A 27661-nucleotide genomic window follows, 5' to 3' on the forward strand; every position below is an offset into this window, starting at 1 on the left:
AATCACCACCTTGGATACTGTCCCTCGCGACATACCAAACACAATGGTACTTCCGTCATGCTTGCACTACATAACCAAGCACTAACAATTAGTTCCCTTTGAAAATAAGAGAGATTGTTTATTTTACAATATCACTATCTACTCAAGTCGGTTCACTGCACACTGCCACTCCACTCCTCTTCACGTAGTTCGGGTATTACTCAAACATGCTACTACCAACTTCCCGTCACTGTTGTCTCTGTCTGATCGTTGCCAACTCACACATCTGACGTATTTTGATAACTATCTATCCAACTGTGTGTGTGTGTGTGTTAGATTTTGATACGGGAAATATTTTCACTGAAGCTTCTCAATCACTCATTGATGATTGAAATTGGCAAGGAGACAAACTCATTCTTACGAAGAAATAGGCCACAATATTTATAAAAACATTCAATTTAGGGAAATATTTAAAAAATGTGAAAATTTTAAAATTTCGTTTATTACCTGTGTTTGAAATTAATTAGAAGCAAGGAAGTAAATTTTCCACCTTAAAAAGAAAAAAAAGCATACTCATAAGTAATGTTTTCCAATTTTGAAGAAAAATAGGTGTACGCTCTTTTTCTTTTTTTCTTTTTTCCTTTTTATTTTTGTTTCACACGTAGGCTTATTGATTGTGGTTGAAATTTATCACGAACAAGAAGGTTAATAATTCACTCTATCATTAAAGAAATCTTTACCTACGTTATTATATATTCGTGAAATACGAAATGCGATTCCTTAGAAGCATGAGAATTATTTTCTTTTGTTAGGGTGGAAGCCTCAAAAAAGCGTTGTAGTGAAATGCTCTAACTTTTTAAGAAAAACGTCACTTATGCAGGAAACACCACTACTAATATACATGAATTGATTCTGAGTTAAAGTCAAATGTTAGATTACTAATTTTGAAGGCAATAAGCTCGGCCCTAGAGACAGTGCAACTTTAAAATATTTGACCATTTTCTGCTACACTTGTCCAATTACATACATGCAGCGTAGACCTTACAATTACACTTTGTGTGGATCTGGTACACTTATGCCAGAAATTGACTAACTCGGTTAGCAGTGTATTGCATAGGACGATGAAGGACACTTTGCATGACACGTCAAGGACTTTCGGGTTATGTTTTCAATTTCCTTTCTGATTTGGTCCATTATCTATTCCACACTTCTCACTTTGGTTAAATGCACTTCATATTTCAAATATTTGCAAAGAAAAGAGTCTGTCATACTTAGATTGCAGAGTTTACTGGACCACTGAATGTTATCGAAATTTCAAATGACGTGTTCATAAAAAAATTATCCCGTTATGTTTTCGTGCTGAGACGGCACATGTGGTGCCAGCTTTGTCCTCTTTGAAGTGAAAGTAAAAAAGCTGTCTTCAAAAGTCTTCCGTCGTCGTTTGTTCACGCAGTGTAGCCAAATACCAATTTTCAAAAATATTCGAAAAATATAAATTTGCCAGGTATAATGTTTCAAAAATTATTGTACTAAACGTACATAAAGTGTGGTAATATAGTCTACGTGGCACGTATGTAAAAAGGACAAGGGAACAAGAAAGAGAAGATAAAATATATAAAGTTACATTGTCTCTAGGGCCAAGTATATTATTTTCAAAATGAGTAATCGAAAATACTCCACTCTATATTATTACAATTTTCTTCGAGATATTTTAACCCCAAACGTTCTCAGCATATAAGATTGAACTAAAACAAAGAAAGCTGTGGACACTAAATGTTATACTTTGTAATACCAAGTAAATATTATTTGAGGATAAATACCTTTCTTTAAATAAAAAAAATATTACTTGTATATTTACTTCATTAACTAAAATGGTATTTTATACTATTAAGATAATTATTTAGGATATATAATTTTTATAATTATTTAGAATATATTATGTTTATTGAACTCTTATTGCAGGACTTTTCTCTAACGCAGTTAGATAATGATATTAATGGTTTCCTTCTATTTTGGAAGTGTGGTTTAGCTTTGTATTGCCTTTTTTTGAAGCGCGTAGTTCAGTGCAATTTTGTGGAGCCATAAAGGACGAAATTAAAATTTCTGGCAATAAAAAACTTTTAAAAGTCTTCGCGTTGTTTTTTGTCTTCTTTCTTAGCCATGAATGAAAGATCTACAGTACCAGATGGTGCAAGTTTGCCTACTTACTCAAACTAAACTCCCTTGTTTATCAAGAGAAAGTGTTTAAAACTATAGCTTTAGAAAAAACAAACATAATTTGTCATGTAAGGCTTCCAAACCATATTATGCATAAGTTACGAAATCTTAGAGAATAGCCTTGTACGTCTGTTTGTTGACAGGTAGCAAAGCAAAACCGGCAAGGGAAAGGAAGAAATGTTTTTTTTATACGGTTTCAGTATCACAAAAATATCAAACCGTTAATGCTAGAATTTACTAGTTTATCCGGTTTCAATATTGATTTCCATAAATGGTAAGAGAAATTGAGAAATGAATGATTTTTTTGTGTGAATCCAGTGATCCAAAAATAAATTTTATCTCCTCCGTTAACACTCTATTAGAGGATTAGGATTTTTTGGCTATCGGCATCAATAGATATATTAGCAGGTCACACATATGAAATATGACATTCTTCGGTGATCACACTGTCCGGGGAATAGGAGAGGAGGGAAGGAAGCGGAATGGGACTGTTATGTTAGATATCGTCCCGTCATTTGCCTGATGTGAATGAAGAAACTCTAGGATAAAAACCCGCTCAGGATGACCGGTCTGAGAAAGCTGTTATATATTTTCGACCATGTGTCACCATCAGAAATTGAACTGGAGACCGCTCCCACTTGAGGCGTGAACGTTTGCAACTCTGCTACGCAAGACCACAACCCCGACAATTTTCTGTTTCAATATTGATCAGCATAGATTAAGAACGGTGATAGATACGAAGAAATGTTTTCTGATATTAATTGAAAGTGGAAGGAATATCCTAACTTTTGTCTCCGCTCTTATTTCTTTACTAAAACCGAAAATGCTACAAATTTAATACAACTTGCGTTTTTAATATTTATTTTCATAGTGCGAAAGTGGTAAAAGGAAATGAAAAACAGTTTAATGAAATGGATTTAAAATCAAGAATAGAGTCCACTCAACTCTTATTGTTATACCGAAATCAGAAGTGGTAAAATCTATTACGACGTCCATTCATGATATTGACTGTTATATAGCAAAAACTGTAAGATAGAGAGAGAAATTGTTTATGGAAAATATTCACGGAAGCAAAAGCAGGTTCTATCACTAACCTTATCCACCTATTGCCAACGGAAGTAATAAATCTACTACTTCAGGTTTAAATATTGAGCAGACATAGTTAGATAGTTTAATGCCGTTTCAGAATGTAAAATGAGACTCATGGCTGTGTAGAAAGTTTAACAATACATATTAACATGTGATACTTATTAATATAAGATCGGCTATTGATAACACAAAACTGACACACCTTACTTTACTTCATTATAGTAAGGCATTTGAAACGATTGATTCTTTTTTGATTACTTCAGAGATCATCATTATTGTATAATTTTTCTGAATCAGTAGTTAAATAGTTTCTCTTTCCTTCCACCAATGTAAAGAAAGAGTAGTGATCAATCAGGATCACAAATCGACATTGTATTATATCTACAGTGGAATGCCGCAAGGTAGCGTACTAAGTCCCCATCTCTTTGCCCTTTACATAAATAATCTCCCTCAAATTCTGACATATTGTAAATATCATATTTACGCCGACGGTTTTCAGTTATACGCTTTTTTTTTATCTAACAGCGAATTAAACAAAATCAGTGACTGGTCTACGGCTCCCGGATTAAAATTAAATGTAACAAAATGACAATGCATCTTAATTGGCTCCCCAAGAATTCTCTCTTCTATAAACATCTATCAGCTCCAAATATAAAATTCGTTATTCCAATACCGTTATTTCATTTTCCACTACTGCCAAAAATTTGGGAGTCATACTAAATCAAAATCTTTCCTGGATAGATCAAATAAATGCCAATTGTAAGACAGCTTCTTACCAATATCTCTGAAGATCAAACTTGTCAAGGTACTCGTGTTCCAAGATCTTGACTATTCCGAGCCAGCCTATTCTGATCTTCCAGAAAATCAATCAAAGCGCTTGCAAAGATTCCAAAATGTTTGCATTAGATTTATTTTCAATTTAACTTACAGTGAATATCTCCCACAGTTTTGAAAAAAAAAAACTGTTATGGCTGACGTTAGTAGAAAGATGAAATTTCCATAATTAGGCTGTTGTACAAATATTTACTACATCAGAACCATCATACTTAACACGTAGATTTTTATAATTATCGGACTTTCATAGTAGGAGCACAAGATCAGAAGATAATTTATTGTTCTCCATACCCAGTCACAATTCAGATTCATTCTCAAAATCCTTCATAGCAAGTACTACATGCCTCTGGAAGAGTTTACCTCAATTAATACACGATGTTTCAACAGTTTGCCAAATTTAAAAAAGAAATCTGTAAATTCTCTTCTCTTAAGCAAAGATAAGGATACGAGTACCACATGAGGTATCTTCGTCTTACCCATGTATGAACACATAGTTAATTAGTAAAATATGTTAATTTGAAGAGCTTATACATATGTTAATATGAATAGCTTATACATGCATATTTCTTGTACCGCTATATACAATTTTTAATTTATGTTTCTCAATGTTATTTTTATTTCAGATTGTATTCATATATAGATGTATTTTTTCTTTTGTTTCATCTCTTGTATATTATTTTCATTTCTTGTTTTAAAATATGTAACTACTAATTTTTTTAACTTAAGTAGAATATTCTTTTTTATATGGTGGAAATACTTTTCTTTTGTAATTCTTAATATTTTCTATGTAGTGGAAACCGGGGTAATGACACGCTATGCATAATTACACGCATCCCTGTTTACAAAGAAGCAAAAGAAGAAGGTCTGCATGGGGCTCCACCCCACCAACAACATCCCCAACGAACCTCACTTGAGTGCGAGAGCGCTGCAGATAACGTAGATAACGTACTGCGGAGTATGACCATATATTGAAAATATTTGTTTTTCTTCAAACATTTCATTAGTTTTCTTTAAAGGCAAGTCCAAGCTTCTTCTGGGGTATGGTATTTTTATAGTCAATATGTATGAATATACAATTTAGAATAAATAAAGGATTAGATATAATATTTACGCATGCCAGTCAAGAACAGAAAAATTAAAATGGCTTGATTTGTGGTAATAGCACGCATGAACATAAGAGTGAGTAGGATTACCCCATTGAGTGGATAATTTAGAAAAAATACTCTAAACATTAACCCTAGGAAGCCGGAGGTATCATCTGTCACATGGAAGACGAAGAAGGGGGTCAATTTTGCCCGCGTTTGTAAAATCAAATTTTTAACCACTACAAATATTTTTAAAGTTAGCTAATGACTTCTGCTAATAAATAGGGGTTTTAAATTTATATTAAATATCACTTACACTTCCTTGGTCGCTTTCGAACACGTATTTTTAAATGTAATCTTCCTGTACAACTCTCTTACTCATTGTTACACGAAAAATTCACAAATAATAGTTCTAAGCTGGTAAACATGCTCGGAAATGTATTGCGCAATAATAATATTCTATGTTCAGTGTTTTCTTCGTTCTTCTCAGAATGTCCAATTGTTACAGCACTGTTGTCATATTTTAAAATGTATAAAGAAAGAAATTGATTTTAATTTCTTTCTTTGCAGATGGTGCGAAATCCTCTTTCAAGGACTACTAACAAAAGCAAACTGGGCAGAGGGCCAACTGAAGGTGACGTTGGACGCTGTGAAAGGGTGAAGAAAAAGATTATCGAGAGGTTACCAGATTTTTTTGGTATTCATAAAGCTACTATTAGAACAAGATCAAGAAAAGGAGTTTTTGTGGACCTAGAACGGGAAGTAACCAATGTTTATGCCGTACAAAGAAGAAATCTAACGCCATATCATGACATTGTCGAACCTCTTCTTATGGGATTATTTTAGTGGAACTTCGTCAAATTGCCTTTCAATTTGCATCAATAAACAAGTTATCGAACAATTTTTGTACAAAAACTAATGTGGCTGGTACAACTGGGCTGAAGCATTTTTGAAACGCAATCCACGAGTAAGCATCAGGAAACCAGAAGCAACATCTCTATCGAGAATTACGGTACGGGGTTGAACAGAGACGCAGTAAACATTTTTTTTAAAACTACGGATAAACACCACTTCCCTTTTTCTAGGATTTTTAACGGCTGAAACGGGAATCATAATATTTCAAAAACATCACAGAATTATTGAGCCTGGATGACGAAAACATGTCTGAGTAGTAAGAAGCTTAGAAAGATTAAGAAACATTACAGTAATCTGCGCAGTGAGTCCAACTGGAATTTACGTTCCCTCGCTGTTAATTTATCCAGGACAGGTAAATTACGAACAGAAACGAGGAGGACCTCATGGATCAATATACAAGTTTTCAAAAAAATGGATGGTAAAATGAAGATACTTTCATGCTTTGGTTAAAACATTTTGCACAGATTACTAAACATATCTCTTCAGGATTTCATTCTTCTCATTATAGACAATCATCAAATCCATACGTCACTTTCTTCATATGAATATGCGAAAACAAATGATGTGGTCATCCTTTCTTTACCACTACATTCTAGTGCTAAATTGCATCCTTTAGGTATTTTAGAGTTCAGTCTCCTAAAATATGCATACAATGATGCTTGTTATTCATATATGCGCTGACATCCGTATGAACAACTTGAACTTGATGGCGTTCCAAAAGTTTTTAAAGGTAAATTTGAGAAAATGTGCAGCGTTAAAAATGCCTCATCAGGCTTTGAAAAGTGTGATATTTCCCCCCATGAGTATAAAAGTTTTTATAGATGCTGATTTTGCTGTAAGTGATCAGTGCTGCAGTCAGACTGAGGAGAATATGGAAGTAGTTTTTCATAATGATGCATGTATTGGACGAAACAAAACTTTAGTGACGTTTCTGAACTGGTAATCGTTGGACCATCAAGGGAAGTCACCAATTGCAAAGAACCCTTTGCAATAGTCCCATTAACTGCAATTTCTCCAATTCCTAATCAAAAACCATCGTTAATAAGCAGAAGAGAATACATCAAAGCTCAGAAATTCTAACAGTAACATGTCGTAAGGCTCATCTCCAAATACGTAGAAGAAAGCAAATACGTTTAGAGAATATCATCATAATGAAGGTTTAAAAACGAATTAAACTAAGAACTCAACTGTTACGGGCTATTACCCTCAGCTGCAGGGTAAATTTCTGTCTGTTAACTTATACATTAGAGAGTAATTATACAAGAGTTCCGAGTTATTTCATAGTAAAGATACGTAGGTATTTACAGCACTATACATTAGATTCCTTGGTGCTCTCTCATTGCTGTTCTGAGCAATTAAAAAAACGCGTGTCATTACTCCCTTTTCCCCTATTAGTGTTTTTTTAAAAATAACAATATGTCCATATGATTAAGTGCTCGGAGAAGGCTGCAGACCCTTCACTTCGCCACGTAAGAGAAGTCATAAATGAACTTAAAAATTAAGTATACAAGACTCTTCAACATCGAGTCCAATCCCTTACTATGATTTCTATACCTAATCTGAAGACAAGTGATCCTTACTAATATATTCTTTAACATATTCTCACTAACAGATCAAGGGTCAAAACAACAAGAAACATCAAGTTAAAGTTAACCTCGCTTTACATTTGCAAATACAAGAAAACATTAAACTCTAATTCATCAAGTAAACACGTTTCACCTCTATAGACACAATGTTCATTAAGAACATAAAAATCTAAAATATTTGGAGCCTCTTATCTTATGTAATATCATAATTTGTTACTGTTCTCTTTTCTTTTGTTTTTTTAAAAGATTTCGAACATTGAACTTCATAAATAAAGTATGTTAAGCAAAACGTAGGGTTATAACTGGGAAATTTCACAATTCTTTCTTCATTTGCCTGCAACTTGTAAATACTTAGCAGCAAACAAAGGTGCTAATACAACTCAGTTTTAACACAGGTCAGGGATAAAAACGTAAGTACTAGTTTCACTTGTTATTTCAACAACAAGGATCTGGTTTCGCAGTTAATAAAGACATGGTTTGACACAGAGCCATTTTTGAGTGGTGATAAATTAGACGTTGGTGTCAATCTTGCAATGTAAAAATAACACTGTAGCGGTAAAGATCAAGATGGGTGAACGATGTGGAAATAGAAATCGCACCAACTGTCTTTTTTCACTATATACCCCACGTTGTGAATAACACTCAAGCTGCAGCAATCCAGTGATACATTAATAATGATTACTGTATTATTCAACTGTGATTATCCATATCTGTTCTTTGCTCAGAAGAATAACTTAGCCAAGATATCACAATCATTTCAAAATTCTCTATATCGGATAGATACACTCATGTCCAAAATGATTGTCGCACATCTGTAACTGTCTTCTTGTAAAAATAAATTTGATAATGATTTTGCAAGTACTTTTAATATTGATGCTATGTGAATAATCGGAAAATGAATATTTGTGGTAAACTTCATAGGAAAAGAATTATAAATACGAAAATTAGAATGAGTAAAACAAAATGTTGCTAAATGGACAAGAAAGTTTTATTTTCGTTTTATTGTTCTTATTTACTGCTCTCTTGACATGAAATTTGCCACATACATATCTTTGCCGATTATACACACATTAACATTGTAAGAAATACCGGGTGAAATTCATTATCAAATTATATTCCTACAACAACATATTTATAGACATGCGACAATAATTTTGGACATTAGTGTACCTCTACACTGTAAGTTTTATGGTGCATATTATTCTACAGTGAGGATTTATAATTATTTTACCTTTTACCTTTAGCTGTGAGCAGAATATTACTTGGTATAATTATTAAACATTTCTATTATAACAAACGAAATGTATTTTCTGTAATCCTTTACGAAAATAAATTTGTGAGCGTATGAACTTTTTGACACAATTTGCTTTGGCAGAGATCTTTCATTATATCTCCATTGTTTTTATACTTGTTCTCGGTGTTTCAGCCCTTAAACATTCTTCAAAATGGAACTAAGCCACAGCCATTTCTCACAACGTTCGATTATTTTGCTAGTCATCACAATGCTGTTTTTTCATTCAGAAAGGATGGTTGTCAAATCGAATAAGTATGTTTCTCTTTCTTGTCTATTTTATTTCGTTACTCATGACCATCTATAAATAATTTATGTAAGATACAATTTTATCCCTCGTAATAGTCATTTCTGCTTAAACAGAAATACATTATTTTTTGTTAACTCAGAGTTATGGCAACTCTACACAAAACAACGCCAATAACTTGTTACTAAAATCAATTAATGCTGTAAGTCACCATGTCAGGTACTTGATTTAAATTAAATTAAAGTTAAGAATTAATAATAATTTTAGACTATATCTCATTAGCCATACTGCATATTGTCGTTCTGCTAGTATCATAACAAAAATGTTGATTAGTACATACTTTAGCATTGGTTTCTTGTTAATAGTATGTGGTTATCATATAATTTATTTTAATTTTTGAGGTTACAAAAACATTTTTTTTAATTTTCTCTAAAAATACACATGAGGATTTACTCTTACCCATATTACTCTCTTCAGCTTAATGATACCTATTGTTTATTATGTCTCATCTTTGGACTCTAATAATATTGTATATACAACAAATTTCCTTATTCGCAACCGAAGCATCATGTTTCGATACGTTGCGTTAACAAGTAATAATCCAAGTGGAGAATATACTGTATATACATACATACATGTTGGTTTTGATCCCTCAATAGGACTAACAGTATCTAGCTTCAGAAAGGAATGAATGTTTCCTTCTAATACTGCTATAGATTTGCTCCTAACAGAATGACATTTCCTTCATAGAGGTAACATAAAGTGTAGATAAGACTTGGTATGAAGTATGTTTACATTTCGTAAGCTCGTCGCAAGTAGCTGAGAGTCTAGAATTATCGGCAATGTTCTAACAAGGTGTGCTCTCGCAAGTAAATAAAGTAATTCGTATGTTATATTAGTAAATCCTTACCTTCTAAGCTATTCGCTATGTCGCACAATATATCAGCTAAGGATTTGGTGCTTATACTGCTAACTTAGACCCAGATATTTTTCTAAAATAATGATAAAAAGGGAAAGGATTCGTTTTTTAGGCTGTTCTTTTCTTAATTTGTAATTGTGGCTGTGAATGTTCTCACATTTTTAATGAGATTTCTAGATTAATTAAAAATAATAAGATTTTAGTGTATTGTTAAAAGTCAGCACCCTTCGTTGTACCATATTTACCTTAAATCCATTCAATTATATTTTGTTGTTAAACCGGACAGCCAAACTTCAATTATATTTCCTGAAAATGATAATTAAATATTGATATTGATAGTGCTTAACATTGTAGAATATAAAAGAATTAATGATTGATCCTTTTTAGCTCCCGGCTTAACCATACGGGACCTTTTAATTTCACTCTTGGTATATATATGGCTGTATGTGTGTGTGTTTGAATGTGTGTTACTTGTTTCTCCGTAACGACTGACAGAATCTGAACCAAATTTGGTTAACAAGTAGCCCATGGTCTAAGGGATAATGATTATAACTTGTGCTCGAGTTCGGTCAAGGGCAGCCTCGGCTTGTAGGTGGTAGTTTATTTGTCGGTAATTAATGACCAGATCTTAACAAAATATTGCTCACTTTATTTAGTGGCGAGGTTAGCCAATGAAGGGCACGACTCAGCACGAAATCTGTGTAAACTATATTTCTCGGAAACTACTGGCCGGAACTGAACGAAATTTGGAGGACTAGTAGCTTATGGTCTGTCAGATTTCGATTGCTATACTTGGTGACCCAGCACGGCCTGGGACAGACTTGGCTCGGCAACAGTTTGCTCAGGTTTGCACACCGGGAGTTCTCAGGTCGGTTCACTTCGGCTTGTTACATGTATGTTGATATTTGAGCACCTCGGGTGAAGTTAATGGTAAGCGCTACTTCCGGTGAAATTGTGTTATTAAGAGGAATGGATTGGGATTGAACCATAGAACAGAATATAGGTAGTTCAAATTCGGAAGACATCAGGGGAAGTTGTTTGATATATGCCATTGCATTGAATGCATGGGAATGTTGGACTTTTTTCCCTACTTTACTCGGAAGTTAGAAAATGTTACATACTATTGTGTTTCCCCGAAACGCTCATTTAACCTGATTGTTTCACTTTTATTTTTTATGATATTATCCTGAAAGTAAATGTTGTTAGGCCTTTGTGTTCATCACAACTGTTGTAGTGTACTGTCTGTCTTTTAGAGGTTGCATATACTTTATGCTGTTGACTTTGATGAATGAAATTGATAATTGATAAACTAATATTTTGCTAATTCTGGGGTAAAATAGTGCTATTTTATGCAGCTGTTCCTCAGATCATCTGTAAACAAGCAAAATACAAGTATGATCATAATAATTATTTTATGTGTACTACTATAAGTAATGAACATTTTCCCGATTATTTTCGTAATAAATTTTCGTTATCATATACTGAAGTATGGGATGCATTTGAGTATACTTTGTATGTACAACCAAATACCTTTTACTTTGTCGTATGAAAATTTATCGTATTACAAAAATTGAGGTATTAGAATACATATTTTAGCATTCTAAAGTATGTCTGGTAATATCAAATACAACCAATGTTAAAAACTTCTTATAGTGCTATTACAATGCTAATGTTTCACTTACTAAATAGGCTATGGTTGCTCACATATTCTACTATGTAATGAAAGTTTCATTTCGTGTGTTTTTTCACTTTCAGACATCATATTGTAGTATGTATACAGGAGTAATTGAACTGAGATTCTAATTGTGTGTTTCACATTAACTCTCTACATTTAATCAAATTTTAAAATTGCCAATATTCAGTGGCGCTATTCAACCGGTTTACTAGAGTCGGTTGTTAAAATATTTCGAGTTCGCAGAACCGTTTGTTATACCCAGATATAACAGTAAATTTTATCCACTTATACCCAGAAACCTTAAATTTTAGTTTTATTATCTTTGCTCTTAGAAATTCTTACAGCTACAGATACAGAAAACGTATGATCTCTTAGAACAAGATATAAGCGTTTATTCTTTAACCTCGAATGCTCAGATATCAAGAATAAGAACTCGGTTCATATGAGTGTAGTGGTGAAGATTATTTCTATTTGATTACATTATCAACAATTATCAATTATTATGAACAATTATCGATCCTTTGCTGGATTAAGATCTTTCCAATACTTTTTCACAACCATCTATCTTAGATAATTTGTTTCCAAGATATTCGCAGTGCTACCTAACTTCCTTACATCACTTTGTATTAGAATGCTGTGTAAGTATCTACTTGCCACTTGGGATATCCAATATATATACAGAACCGGTTGTTAAAAAGAATAACACCACTGCCAATATCTAAACATTAATAATATTTGAAAAGTATATTGTATCATAGTTTCTTATAGGAAATGCATACATAATCATTATTCTTGCTGACAGACCTTTCTTAAACAGTTTTGTGCAACACGCTATACTCTTATTTGCATAAATATGTTTATCGCTTTCCACACTGTATACGTAATATTTAACTTGAAGTTAAATTGAAAATAACTTTTGTATACTTACATTATTGCATATTAGAGTATCGTAGATAACTAATATGTTTTCATTATCAATTACTTGACAATGTTAACAGAATATATTTTTAAGCATGTGATCATATTAAAAATTAACTTTCTTTTAAGACCATTAACAGAAGTACTTCGGCAATTTCTGGAATACTCTGAAATCTGAAATATTATTCTCAAACATTTCACTTCCCTCTTAGCAAATATTTATTTCAATTTCTTATGTTATGAAAATTTAGAGAGCAGCATTGAATTTCAGCAGGATAGAATTATATATTCTCCATCAAACAAAGAACATAGGAAGAAAATCCACTAATTGATATTTTTTGCTTATTTACTGTTGCACTTAATATCACAATGCTGAATTACTTAAATGAAAGAAGAGGAAGAGGAAGAAGAACAAAGGATATAAATGATACTGTTGTTACTCACTGATTATCTCGTGGTGTTATATAAAAGTAAATATTAAACTTACGGGATAAATATTTCCTTTGTGGATGCTGCAGTAGATAAAAAAACAATTCAATTTAGTACTACCCATATTCATAGGCCTAGAACGTGATAATGGTTTTATATAACTTTTAGTATAATAATAACGTCAAACATAGAATAGAAATTGCACTTAAGACACGTGTTGCCAAATTAAATTCACTCTTAAATCTTAATTGGAAATATAGAGTAAAAACAGACAATGCGTTGAAAATTGTAATTCATCCACATACTTTGATAGATGAAAGAAACCTGTTTCATTCATTTGTACATTTCATACGCATGCAGACAGGAAAGCTTTTCATATATATATATATATATATATATATATATATATATATATATACAGGGTGGTCGTGCATCAATAACGGAAAAATCGGAAGATGAATCTACAGATAAAAACAAGTAAAAAGTGTCATATGAACATTGGGTGAATGCGGCTTCGTTTGGACGCTAGAGGCGTCTGAAATGCCACCTTCTGAGGCGGCAATTAGCAATATCGCAAGAACGGAGAGAAATACAAATGTCGGGTAAAAACATATCAAAGGAAACCCCATCCCAAGAATCCATTTATGCATAAGTGGTGGCGAAAGAGTGGCGGCGCTAGAAGGGGACACAAAGAAAGAGAATGAAACACGGAGAAAAGTGAACAATTTATACTAAAAAATTGTAGGAGAGGATGTTACTTGGAACATGCAGCAACAAGTGTTAATGAACAAAGGCAACAATGACTACGCTGTAGGGACATTATGGGAGGTGGAATGTAGGAATAAAGTATCTTTGTAACGGAGAGAAATAGGAATGTCGGATCAAAAGATATCAAAGGAAACCCTATGCGAAGAATCCAATTATGCGCACGTACTACGGAACAGTACCGGCGCATGGGAGCTACAAAGAAACTGTTAAACACTCATAGTGATGATACGTGCAAATCGTACAAAACACGTACGGAAGATGTGGCTCAGTGTACTGTAAAAACAAGAGGTATTATACTTACCGTGGTCAACATAATGCTGTCTTAAAGAAGGTATTCAATATGTCCTCCTTGTTCTTCGAGACAGACAATTACACAATGGCGTAAGGATTCTCTGACTTTTGGCAATAGCGCTGGAGTTTGCCGTAGTGTGGCAAATGCAGCTCATACACGCTAGCGAAGATATTCAATGTCATGCACGGGCCGTGTATACACGAGAATCTTCATGTAACCCTACAGGAAGAAGTCTAGGGTATTAGAATCGGGTGAACGTGCGGGCCATACTCCTTTGCTTCCACGATCTATCTACCTGCGTGGAAATTTTTCGTTCAGGTATGCACGAATAGTGAGGACATGAATGGGAAGGGACGCCATCATGCGTAAACCACATACACTGTCGTGTTCTCAGTTGCACGTCGTAAAGTAGAATAGGTAGGCCCTAGGTTTGAAACTGTAGATACGATATTGCTTGCGTTCAATCGCTGTGGTAAGAAGTGTTGTTTCACAAAGTCGTCATCAATAATACCAGCCAACACATGGAATTGGAAACGCTGATGATGCTTCGTCTCTACAATTGCATGCGGGTTGATGGGTGTCCATCGATGGTCATTGCGGACATTTGTGATGCCATCCCGTATGAATGCCTCAACCGAGAACAACATCTGTGCTAGAACTTTTCTATGCGTTTTATTCGCTTTCTTTGTACCCCTTGGGGCGCCACTGTTTCGCCATCACTTATGCATAATTGGATTCTTCGGAAGGGTGTTCCTTTGAAATCTTCTTACCCGACATTCCTATTTCTCTCCGTTATACAGATACTGTATTCCTACATTCCGCCTCCCATAGTGTCCCTACAGTGTAGCCATTGTTGCCTTTGTTCATTAACATTTCTTGCTGATGTTCCACGTAACATCCCCTCCTACAGTTTGTCATTGTAAATTGTTCATTTTCCTCCGCGTTGCATTCACTTCCTTTCTGCCCCCTGGCGCCGCCACTGTTTCGCCATCACTTATGCATAACTGAACTCTTTGGATGGGGTTTCCTTTGATATCTTTTGACCCGATATTCCTATTTCTTTCCATTACAAAGATACTGTATTCCTATATTCCGCCTCCCATAGTGTCCCTAAGCGTAGCTATTGTTGCCTTTGTTGATTAACACTTGTTGCTGCATGTTCCAAGTAACATTCCCTCCTACAATTTTTCAGTGTAAATTGTTCACTTTTCTCCGTGTTTCATTCACTTTCTTTGTGGCCCCCTCTAGCGCCGCCACTCTTTCGCCATCACTTATGCATAAATGGATTCTTGGGATAGGGTTTCCTTTGATATGTTTTGACAGGACATTCGTATTTCTCTCCGTTCTTGCGATATTGCAAATTGCCGCCTCGGAAGGTGACATTTCAGACGCCTCTAGCGTCCAAACGAAGCCGCATTCACCCAATGTTCATATGACATTTTTTGCTTGTTTTTATCTGTAGATTCATCTCCCGAATTTTCCGTCATTGATGCAGGACCACCCTGTATATATATATATATATATATATATATATATACGTTTCATTGGACTTAGGTATCAAGAAAAGAATGAGTAAACATTCAAAACATGCTTATTACCTCAAAAGTGGTGGAAGGGTGGAAGGAAATAACCAAAAGAGGACATGTTTTTCAAAATGTGGAACTTTTGGCAATTTAAAAGGAGGATAAAATATTAGACCTCTGTACAGATACATGTTGTGGCCACATTCGAACTGATATCTCTCGGTCTATTAATAAACCCTAGTGAATTATTGCAGAATACGCAGCACAGGAGAAAAACCTATAACACCATATTAATGTTAAACATAATGATAGGTGAATGAAATTAAATTGCAATTAAAATTACTTGTAAAGTGGTTACCTAAAAATAAAGCTGAAAGTTCACAAGATTTGATTGACACATACATATATGTACAAACTTTTACGATGAACAGAAAAGAATAAAATAGTTGTTGAAGTAATGCTAAAAATTATATTCACCATGTAAACAAAGCTAAGTTGCACTCTTTTGAAAAGGTCATATACTTTAGAAAAACATGGTTGATTCAGTTCATGATAAAATAGGCAATAGAGTATAAGTATGTGTAGCAACTTCAAATGAACAATTTTTACAATTTTCTGTGCTTATATCAGTTATACAATTACAATAATAACTTATGTTCCAGAATGAATAATGAATTTTGCTACATCATTAATTTCAACATTTGAAGAAAAGCTTCTATTTTCAGTCCAGTTTAAAAGTTTGCTGACACATTATTTTAAAATCAACATGCAACATACTTTAAAAATATAACTGTTAACATTTACAAAATCAAAAGTTTAATTAATCTTGAAACCTCATAAAAATGTGAAAAACATTCACAACCAATTTACAAATTAATATAAGCAATTTACAGTCTAAATAAAATTACTCTCATTGCTTTATCATTATTTTAAAGAAAAACGAAGTGAGTAGCAATTAAGCTCTAACTCCTAACATATTTTTATTCTTGTCACAGTGGTACAGCTAATTTTACATATACACCAAATATAAATATGCCTCATATCACCTAATTTGAAGAATACTAGTTTTAGGCCATGAATTGAAAGCACTAATTAAATAGTTAATACTGGCAAAAAAAAAGAAAGAAAGAAAAAGAAAAAGAAATTCTTCGAACTGGTTGCGCCAACTTCACATATGCACCGAACATAAATGTGCACGATATAAGCTTATTTATTGAGTACTAATTTTGAAATCATGTGGGATTGAAAACATTAATTACGCACTAAATTTTGACATTGCAAATTTTTTTTTCCGAAGTGGTAGGTCCAACTTCACATATACCCCAAACACAATTTTTTCTCTTATTGCTTTATTTATTGAGCTGTAATTCTCGGACAACGTGGGATGAAGAGCAGTTTAATTCCCTTTGCAGTTTAATTTTGATTTTGAAACCCTTTTAAGAAAGTGTGTGGTTGACCCAACCGAATTATTAATAAATATATATCTTAAATAATTCGTGCACTAATTTTATGTACTAGTTCAGTAATAAGCACTAATTAAGCACTAGATCTTGACAAAATTGTTTCCTTTTCTGTAATATGGTTGGGAAAACTTCACGACACTCTATTTCTAGGCATTTCATACGTGTTGCTTTAAGTACCAATATTATTCTTGGGGGATTCTTTCGCTTTCTTCACAACTCCGAAGTTTAATTTAAATCAAGTGTTGTTTCTGATCTGAATTCTGTAGCCAATTTAGAGAACTTCCGTTAAGTCTATCGTTAAACTACACCAAAAAATATTTTTGCCACATATATAATTTAAAATATCATGGTTTGTCTTTACGTAAGCTTTAGCAAGCAACCCGAAAGTAAAACTCCAAAATATGTTACTTAAAGTATTTTGTTATTTCACAAGGTATAACCAGGAACGGTTATGATTTATCTTCGAAGCAGATTCAAGGTATTTTGGGATGGAAGGGGGTCAAGCACAGAAAATACATTAATTTATTGTATTTACGAATCAAAGAATACACCTACTTTTGTTCTTAAACTTCGGAAGTTTCTGAGGAAGTTAAAATCCGAAGAACTCACACCCTTCAGACATCACTGGATATACCCAACACTCTGGATAGGTGATTATAGATCTATAAAGGTAACAAACGAAGTTCCGTCGCTTTTTGTCGATGTCTATGTTCAATTGGCCCTCACACCGTGAGTTGTACGCGAATGGAGAAAAGGCGCAGGTCAGTTGTTGGTGTGGATATATCCAACATACTCTCTGGTTGTGGCAGTTCAGTTACATCGTGAACTTGCGAAAGGACAGAATGAACATGCGACCTCCACAGAGCATCATAAGGGTGTATATGTTGTACGAGTACAAACTGGGATCAAACGCCGTTGCAGCGGGGTGGAAGATATGCCAGACCTTTAGTGAGGGAGCCGTGGCTACGCGGACAGTATAGCGGTGGTTTAATAAGTTTAAGGATGGTTACGAGACACTCGAAGACACACTACGTGCCCGAAGACGAATACATGTACAAAATGAAGATCTTCAGGCAGCGATTGAAGCGATCAGTGGAGAGTCATGTGAGGAACTATTACTACAATTCAATGATTCAATGTGAGTGGAGAAAACATTAAGCAGTACCTCCATCAACCTAGGAAGCACTACAAATTGGGTCGATGGGTCCCACATGATTTGACTCCGGGCGAGAAGGCAATGCCAGCAAACACCTGTGTTTCTTTGCTCTGTTGTCTAAGGAAGGAGACATTTCTGGACAGGGTGTTGACATGTGATGGCAAATGGGTCCTATACGAAGCTCCACGGTGCCGTCATCATTGGTGAACATCCCATGAACCGATTCCAAAACAGCCAAAACCAGCACTGCACCAGAAGAAGGTGCTCCTGTGTTTTTGATGTACTGTTCGCGGCATCGTGCATCGGGAACTGCTAGCAGCCGGTCAGAACATGAACGCAACTGTGTACTGTCAGCAGTTGAAACTTGTTCAAGAAAAACTCTTAAATCTGGAGCCAGCACTTCTGAATTGCAAAGAGATCATTCTGTTACAGGACAACGCTAAGTTTCACGAGGCTAGGATGACTCTGGGCACAACTCTACTAATTGAATGGCAAATACTATTGCATCCGCCATACTTCTTGGACGTTGCACCGTCCAATTGTCACTTGTTCCATTCCTTGGATAATCACCTTACAGGACACCAGTTCAAATTCCTAGTAGAGGTGCAAAATGCACTTGATACCTTCTTCGCTTCACGGCCCACCAAATTCTATCGTGAAATCTATGGCCTTCCAGAACGTTGGAAGGTTATCGATGCTGATGGGGAGTATATTTGATATTCCAAATACATTTACTAAACATTAGTTACTATAGTTGTTGAAGGTGCGAATGGAATTACAACTTTCAGATACATTAGCCTTCATGCAAAATCGGATCTAGAGATGACCTTTGGGGACTAAATACCCCCCAAACTTCTCCAACCTTTAACGAATTATAGGTATATCTACATTGAAGTTACAATATTACCCTCTCAAGCTCTTTCAAAATAAACTCATGATCTCCGAATTTAACAGACCAGAGTCACCTATGCACAGTAGATAGACACAATACCGAGACATTGGCTCTTACGCATAAATGCTCCTAGTGAATTAAACATTAATATTTATAATAATATAGCAAGAGTAATAGCAACAACAATACTAATTATTATTATAATACTTAAGAGAACGAATGAATAAATCAAAATTAATCTTGGGGGCACATGATAGTTTTAAGATGGTGGTGCGTCCCTAGACATCTCTAATGAGATCACTGGTAGCAAAAGCCCCTGCTTCTCTGAAAAACCAAAATCTTAAACAATTCAAATCTAAAGATCCAATACAACAAATACGCAATATAATATAACTGGAATGCAATCATTAAGATGGAACTCAAATTTAACAGTAGTATAGCTAGATAGAAATGTCTTGATATGTGAGACGTTGAAATTATACAAAGTTGTAAACTAATACAATACTCTATTGTTGTTCCATTTGCAACGTCTGATAGAAAATTATTCATTTCTATGTATTGACTTCTTTCTATATTTTGTTATGTGAAGGTTTGTTACAATATTTTAAGTTATACTTCGATCTCAAGCAATAATCAAATCAGTATGGTTGAGCTCTAACAATTAAAATGTACACAAAATGTGAAATACAAATTAATGCTAATTTCTTTCATAACTAGATAATCTCTGCCGTTGAATTTTTATTTCACCGAGGTCAACTCAGACATTGTCAACCTTCACCTAGTATTATGTAGATGCTTTGAAGCATAACTGTTTTACATGTGAAATTTGTAAGCGGTATACAGTGCCGTGCCGTGGAAAATCAGCACCCGGGGCGATAGTATAGAACGGCATCCCTATACATATATTCCAAGTAATTTTCCTCTTTTTTTCCTTTTTCTCCCGAGTTTTTCGCTCCTTACCTGGGCACCCAGGGCCGTGGCCCCGCTCGCCCTCCCCACGGGCACGGTACTGGCGCTATATATGTTCCTGTTAAGTTTATGTTCATCGCTGTTACGAATACTGTTAGGATAAATCAATGTTTTAGGTTTAACGTCCCACTTTTATGCATTGAGATTACTATGATCATATTGAATGAAATGGTTGAAACGGAAGTAAGTGAAAAAAAAAACGTGAGAACTCAACCAAACCAAAGCGTAGGGAACATCCCATTTTGTAGGGATTTTTTACATTAATTTTCCACATAGACATAATGGGAATTTTTGCCAAAATTGGCAGCGTATGTTTTTTAAAATGTTTATTTTACTAACGTTAATAAAATTCTCCATGAGAGGAAGAAAAGCAAATGACGTTTGAATAAACGTGTAATCATTCTTAATGGTCAAATTTTGCTATTTGAAAGTACATGTTAGTGTGAAAGTTATTGATGCAGAAACCTGCGAATTTTAAAAAAAAGGAAGAAGAAGAAGAAGGTATGTATTCTGGAGTTTTTAAAAAAATCATGAACGAAAAAAAACATAAATTACCACACGAGAAACTGCAGAATGTAGCTTGTCAATTTTCATTACGTTCAGTAGAATATTATGGCATAAAAGTGTGATGAAAGTACTAAATTCTGACAATTAAATACGCTGGTTTTCATCATGAATTCCAGTAGCCTCCTTTAATTAAGGAAAAAATACTTATTAGGAATTTAGAAGATCGGAATTTACGAATAATTCACTGAAATATCGAAACAATTAAGTAATATGAAGTTTCAATTTTCATGTTTTATAAATTTTGAAAATTTTGTAGTTTTTCAAGATGAGGTTTTATAAGGTGCCAGGTTGGCATCGCTGAAGACATACGGTATTTGTTATCACAAAACCCATGGGCTTCAACTAGGAACCGTATGTTCTACAAGAGTGCGCTCTGGCAGTGAGTCACCCCGGCCTGCAGTCAATGGATGCATTCTACCACTTAACAGTATATGGTTTTAATATACAGTAAATATATAAATAATCAATTCCTGAGAAATAAAATCTATCAACTGCAGCACATTGACAAAGAATGACATAAATTTTGATGCGATCACATAGTTCATTTTTCTCAAAAACTACGCATAAGGGACCTTTCTTTCGTTAGACACTAATAATATTATAGAATATTGAATGTGGAATATTTAGAGTAAAAAGGTTAAAAAAAGAGTAAACTAAAAAGTAACAATACCATAATCTTTGTAGGTGAAACACGCTTACCGAGGGGTTTCTATACGTACTCAAACATATTGAGAGTCACAAGTGTCTTGGCAACGATAAATCCATCCGCCTCGACGTAATGAAATGAAGCAACCTTAAACTCTCGAAACTAATTTATCGGTTCTTTGAAGTTTCAATACTTTTAAGCACAGTTAAAATTCTTTCTTTGTACGTGAATTTTAATATTATGTGTTAACAAGTTCCGAGATCAAAGCCATATTGCTATACATATAACAGGAAAGAATTCTAGCTTTTCTTCATTTTTGAATGTTTAAAGATTTTCTAAATTTAATTAATTTTCATATAAATATGAAAAAGATTTTTGTTAAAATTACTTTCTTTTTTTTAAAAAAAAGGAATAACGTTTTAAAAGGTTGTTAAGAGAGAGGCTTTAAATAAGACGAAAACTTCAATAAAAACCAAATCAAGGAAAAAGTAGTTCATCTAGTTATAAAATATACTAGAAAAGTTATAAAGCTTTATATACTTGCAATGTTACTCTCACTAAATACTTTAAATGTAAATTTCAACAATAGGTAAACAAATAAAATTACAAAGGTGAATTAAATAGGAGAGTCATTTTTCCCCTCCGTTATGTTGCAAAGGAGAGCCAGGTGAGATGGCGAAATACAAATTAATCAAATCTATTCCTGGAGATCGCACATCCTCCATACCGAGAGACAGACTCTAGTGTTCAGTCATTGTGGACTAGTGAGCGTCGACCACAAGCGCCCGCGAAGTGTGAACTACATTATATGCGTTAGATTTCTCCATTTCGACTGTTGACTTCCCTGAAATTCCAAGATCTTGTACCATATTTTACCCCTTGCACGAACCATGTGATTCATGAGGTCATTGAGGTCATCTCCCGCCACAGATATCCACCCTTGACTTCTCTCGTCCTGTAGATCGAAAAGTCTTTCCTTCAACTCTGTGAACCACTTGTGCACATAGTAATAACTTATAAAGTTCCCGTCACAATCCTTGACAGTGAATGGCTTCTGTATTATGTACTTGCGCCAAGAGATATCAAATAACATCGTGTTGTTCTCACTTGGCGGGCGCTTAGATTACAGTCAATACGTCTCCATGCCCATTCTTCCACAATGATTGGACACTAGAGTCTGTCTTGCGGCATGGTGGATGTGCGATCTCTAATGAACAGATTTGCCTAATTTATATTTCGCTATCTTACGTGGTTTTCCTCTGGTCGCTTAAAGGAACTTAAATTCATTAGTTTAAAAAACGTAAATTCATGAACCTTATCTCCTGTTAATGTGATTGTGGTTTCCCAAGGGTACTATACTGTCAAACCAATAAACTACAGCAATGATGCAACTAATGTATAGATTTCATAAAACTGTTAAGTCATTCCTTCGCTTAATTTTAACAAGCGACTTGCATTTCAGGGTAAGGAAGTAGCTATATTCTATATTTATATATTTTTTTTTTACTTAATTTTCTTATCTTTTGTAATTCAGTTTTCCTGGTATTCTTTTTATCTCTGTACTCCATTTCTACTGAAAAATTCCTGGCGGTAGGTCATATGATTCGGATCCCATTAAGCTGAAAGTGGTTAAAATTTACTATTACTTTCGGTTTCAATATTGGTTTAAACATTTACCGCGACAAAACCTAAAACGGTAACAGATAGAAAGGTGTCATATTTTCATTGGTCAATAGTTCTTTCAGGAATCTTGTGATATCTACAGTCCGTCCAATTGATTCAATATCATCCACACACTACTTCAATAGTCTATTAATATTTTATAGACTTTGCTAGGAAATTAAACGTCTTCAGAACGTTAAATTTAATTCCATGCAGTAATTAGAAACCCGTAGTGCTAACTTCTAGGATTTGAGTAGCTCATATGAGATATGAATTGAAAAACGTATCGGTTAATTGAAAAACCTTTACAATGGAAACTGTCTTTCTTCTGCGTTATCATTATATCATTAAATATTTTCATTAGCATTCATTATAGTTTTTGTTTTCATTTAACTATAAACTTCGAGACTTTCTTTGAAGTATATACCTAGAAGCTTCATTTTTCAACTTTGACAAAAGTTTACTTCTTCTTAAAGTTCATCAACTATGCATTGTAACCTTTGCCTAAGTTAAAGTTCAAGAATTCCGTAACAGAATAAGTTGCAAAAGCAAAGAAATATACTTTTTGTACAGAAATTCAAAACAAAATGAGCAGAACAGCGGCGAACGGGGAGGTTAGAAAGTCGAAATTTCATCTAAAGAAAAGAAGTAACTTCCTTTATCTCATTAAGCTTTCTTGGCGCTTCTTTCGGAGGATACTCCTGTGTCGATCTTCAGATTTTTGATAGCTCGAGATGCTACGTCACGCATAAGAAGCACTATATATTGTTCCCAATAGTGCCATACTGCCTTCACGCAGATTCTCTTCCCCCTTTTCCCCCATCCTTTCTTTCTTTTCCTCTGTGTCGTGATGCGCACGAAAGAATACGAAAAGATAGTAGGAAACGAAAATAAAGAGAAAAGAAAACTTGGAAAAAGATTTCACGACTATAGAATTCTCGCTAGTTCTTCAGTCCCTAAGCACAGCATTCTTCCATTTAAGTCGAGTGTTACATTTAAATGAAGAGGTGGCTGGACATGAGTAGGAACCTTTGACATTTTTCTTTTTCTGAAAAAGAATATCTACCATTGAGTGAATCACTGGAAGTTAAATAAAACATGTGAACCCTAATAATGTACTATACTGTTGTAGATTTCTCAAATTAATATAACTGTTAAAAATGACATCAACACATCAACTATATATATATGGATAGTCAAAATTATGTTAACACTGAACGGACATACCACGTGGAGGAAAAAATACTGTATTTATTAAAATGTATTCTTTAAGTTTTACGTCCCACTGTTATGCCGGTTAGGCTAAAATAGACGGTGATGATGAGAGATGAATGAAATGGTGGAATGAAGAAAGTGGGAGGAAACGGGAGAACCCCGAGAAAACCCATGAGCACGGTGTTTGTCCACCACAAAGTCCACACGGTGAGAGCTGGGATCGAACCAGGGACTCCAAGCACCAGAGGTGAACGCTCTACCACTGAGCCACTATTAAAATGTATTGTTTTGTAAGATATATTTTTGGCATTTCAATGTATTGTATTGCATTGTTGCATTGTTTTGTTTTGTATCATCTTTAATCTCTTTCGTTTCAGTTAACACACAATGGTTCATCGATTAACACTGGAGCAAAGAAGATTTGTAGCAAGCCTAATGGAAGTGTACGGTTCACCTACTCTCGTCCGTGAAAAATTAACACATACAATTTGCAAGTGTAGCCATGTAACAGTGCACCACATCTACAATACGTTTGTGGCTACAGGTCGGTAGCAGACAACTATAGAGGCAATACAGGACGTCGAAGTTTAGGACCATGTGAACAAAATATTGCTGTTGTACAGCAAACTGTGTTGCGAAATCGTTCGAGATCAAGCGTTCGATGCAGTTTAAAAACAGGAATACCTCAGAAAAAAATGTGGTTTATCTAGAAACTCGACCTTAGAAGATACGATCTGTAGGCTGTAAAATTTGCTTTATCGCAACGGTAGGCAGTACGGAGGGAAGAAGGCTGAGAAGTGGTAGATACACGAGTCTGAATGTCTAGTTTGATTGGAGCATGATCGCTACCAATGAGATCAAGAACGTTAACACAGCTACGTTGTGATATGTTGCTCGAAACAATAACTATATCTGGAGTAGTCTGACTCGCGGGACGAGTCGGATTTGGAAGTGGCAGAGTCACTCCAGTAGTATGACTAGTGATGTAATTGAGGAAACGGCCCCGTTGCGTATGTGTTCGGTTATGTAAATTCACATCTGCCATAATTATGTAGGTTCGGAAGGTATTGGAGATACGTCTGAATGGAATATCATGCCCTGGACGGATGTATATGGTTGCTACAGTCACATACATTTCCTGATAATATAATGATGTGATAAGATATTCAGGAAGATTGTGCAGAGTCGGAGAGTGACTACGAAATGGGATAGAAGGTAAAAATCCAATCGCTACTCCCCCGTTGGCTCGCCTGGCAGGTAAAGCGCTATCTTGACGTAACAGTCGGAAGCAAGGTATGCGGCATGACAATCTTGGTGTGCGATGTGTCTCATTAAGGATAAAGGCATGGATTTTTTCTTCGAGTAAAAGTGCTTCGAAGAGCGGTTTATGCTGTGATAAAGAACGGATGTTTAAGAACAACAAAGAGAGCCTCATAATGCAATGAATAATGAGAGGATATCTGTTAAACCTCTGTTTCGAATTCATTTGAGTGATGATAGACATTATTACCGGAATCTGTTGGACAGATATTGGCGTCGCAAATTGCCTTTGCCGCGATTTGAATTTGTTGGGCAATGTGATCTCGAAGGAATGGATGGATATTTTGTAGCGAGAAGGTAAGAAATGACAGAACCTGATTGACAGTTACAGGTTGTTGTAAAGCTGGATTGGCGGGTGGTTGGATTTGTTCCGGTATTCGTAATGGTGCCACAGTCTCTGGCTTTGTTGGCTCGGGAGATGGTTTGGATCGGCATTTGTAACTGTATTTAGGGTAAAAATGATCTAGACATGTGGAGCAGGTTGGAGGTGATTGTAAATTTGTACAGCTTCTTGCAGGGTGTGGGCTGGAACAATACCACATTTGAACGGATTTCTACATTGGGAAGTAGAGCGCTGACCATAGACCTGACACCGTTCACAGCGAATGGTAAGGGAGCGGAGATGCGTGATGGTTTGACACGATGGCGTTGTTTATAGATATAGGCGCCACGGGTGAGTAACTCATCGATAGTCTGTTGAGAATTTGTGAGAACCCGCACCATTTAGGTCAACCCATGGTCGTTTTTGATTCGGATACATTTTTCGATATTGTGCCCTTCCAGTTTAAATTCTTCAAAGACCTCCTCATCACTATAACTCGAATCCACTCTACGTATAACAACAGACAATGTTGGTGATTTCCTCGGTGGTGGCGGATGTTTCGGGCGTTGGTCGCTAAGCTTTGTCAGGGTTAATTTATATTCAAAGATCTCAAAACTGCACTTGTTTCGTGTCGTACGGAAAAATTCTGGATCCGGCGTCTTAATAATCATACCGTGCCAAGTCTTGACTGTTTTAGTGTTGTTCGCCCGAGGCATGTATTTTGTGATCTGTACTAAGAGTAGCTTTGGATTTGAAAATTTAGGATCAAAATTTTGAAGTAAGACAGAAAAGATGGTTGGTCGATTAGGGGGAGGCAGGTTTGGAAACTTTCGGTCATGCTGAATGTCAATGATCATTGATGCTTCAGAGCTCGCATTGCTTATCTTATGCTGGCGTTTAGCAGGCGGCAGCTTTGTGGATGCGACAGTAGAGCGTTGACGAGCTGAAGAGCCCTTACTGGTAGAAATTCGTTCTAGAGAATCGCATGTCCGTCTAATCGGTTTCCCGGAGGAGGAAGAAGGTTCCGGTGCAATAGGCGGTAAGCCAGAGTGTTGCCCAATGCCAGGTTGGGATGCCGTAAGTCATGTCGAAGGCAGTGAGACAATGTGTCGAAATGAAAAGATGAAATAAATGAATGAATGATGAAGCTAAGCTTCCAAAAATATGTGCACTAATGTGTACAGTAACGCAGCCTCCACTCGAACGAAACCCTGAATCTGTCCCACCCTCTCGCCTGTTGCTGAGACTTGCCGTACTTGCGTCCACAAATACGTATTAATCACAGCCTGGACTTGACACTGAGAACAATGCCTCCAACGGAAAAGCTGGAAACCAGCGAAGTATATCATAAAAACATTTTTTGGCCATTTACCCGGTGAAAGGGTTTTGTTGTTTCTTCGGGGAGTGATGGATAAATATTTTGAATGTCATAATATTGTAGTGGGTCTAAGTGATTTGTCTTTATTCATGAATTTTTAAATAATTCAAACATGCAATCAACACTAATGAAAATCTAAGGAACTATAAATGAACAATAACAAAAATAACAAAAAGTGATATGTGCCGTAAACGAGTATATAAGTGAAAAGAACAACAATAATATATGTGCACTAAGGCTAATAAACAGAAAGAATGCAAGTATGAATAGAAAACATAATATATAAATTGAAAATAATGATATG

Source organism: Thermobia domestica, chromosome 2, assembly GCF_964235325.1.
Source record: "Thermobia domestica chromosome 2, izTheDome1.hap1.1, whole genome shotgun sequence".
Lineage (NCBI taxonomy): Eukaryota > Metazoa > Arthropoda > Insecta > Zygentoma > Lepismatidae > Thermobia > Thermobia domestica.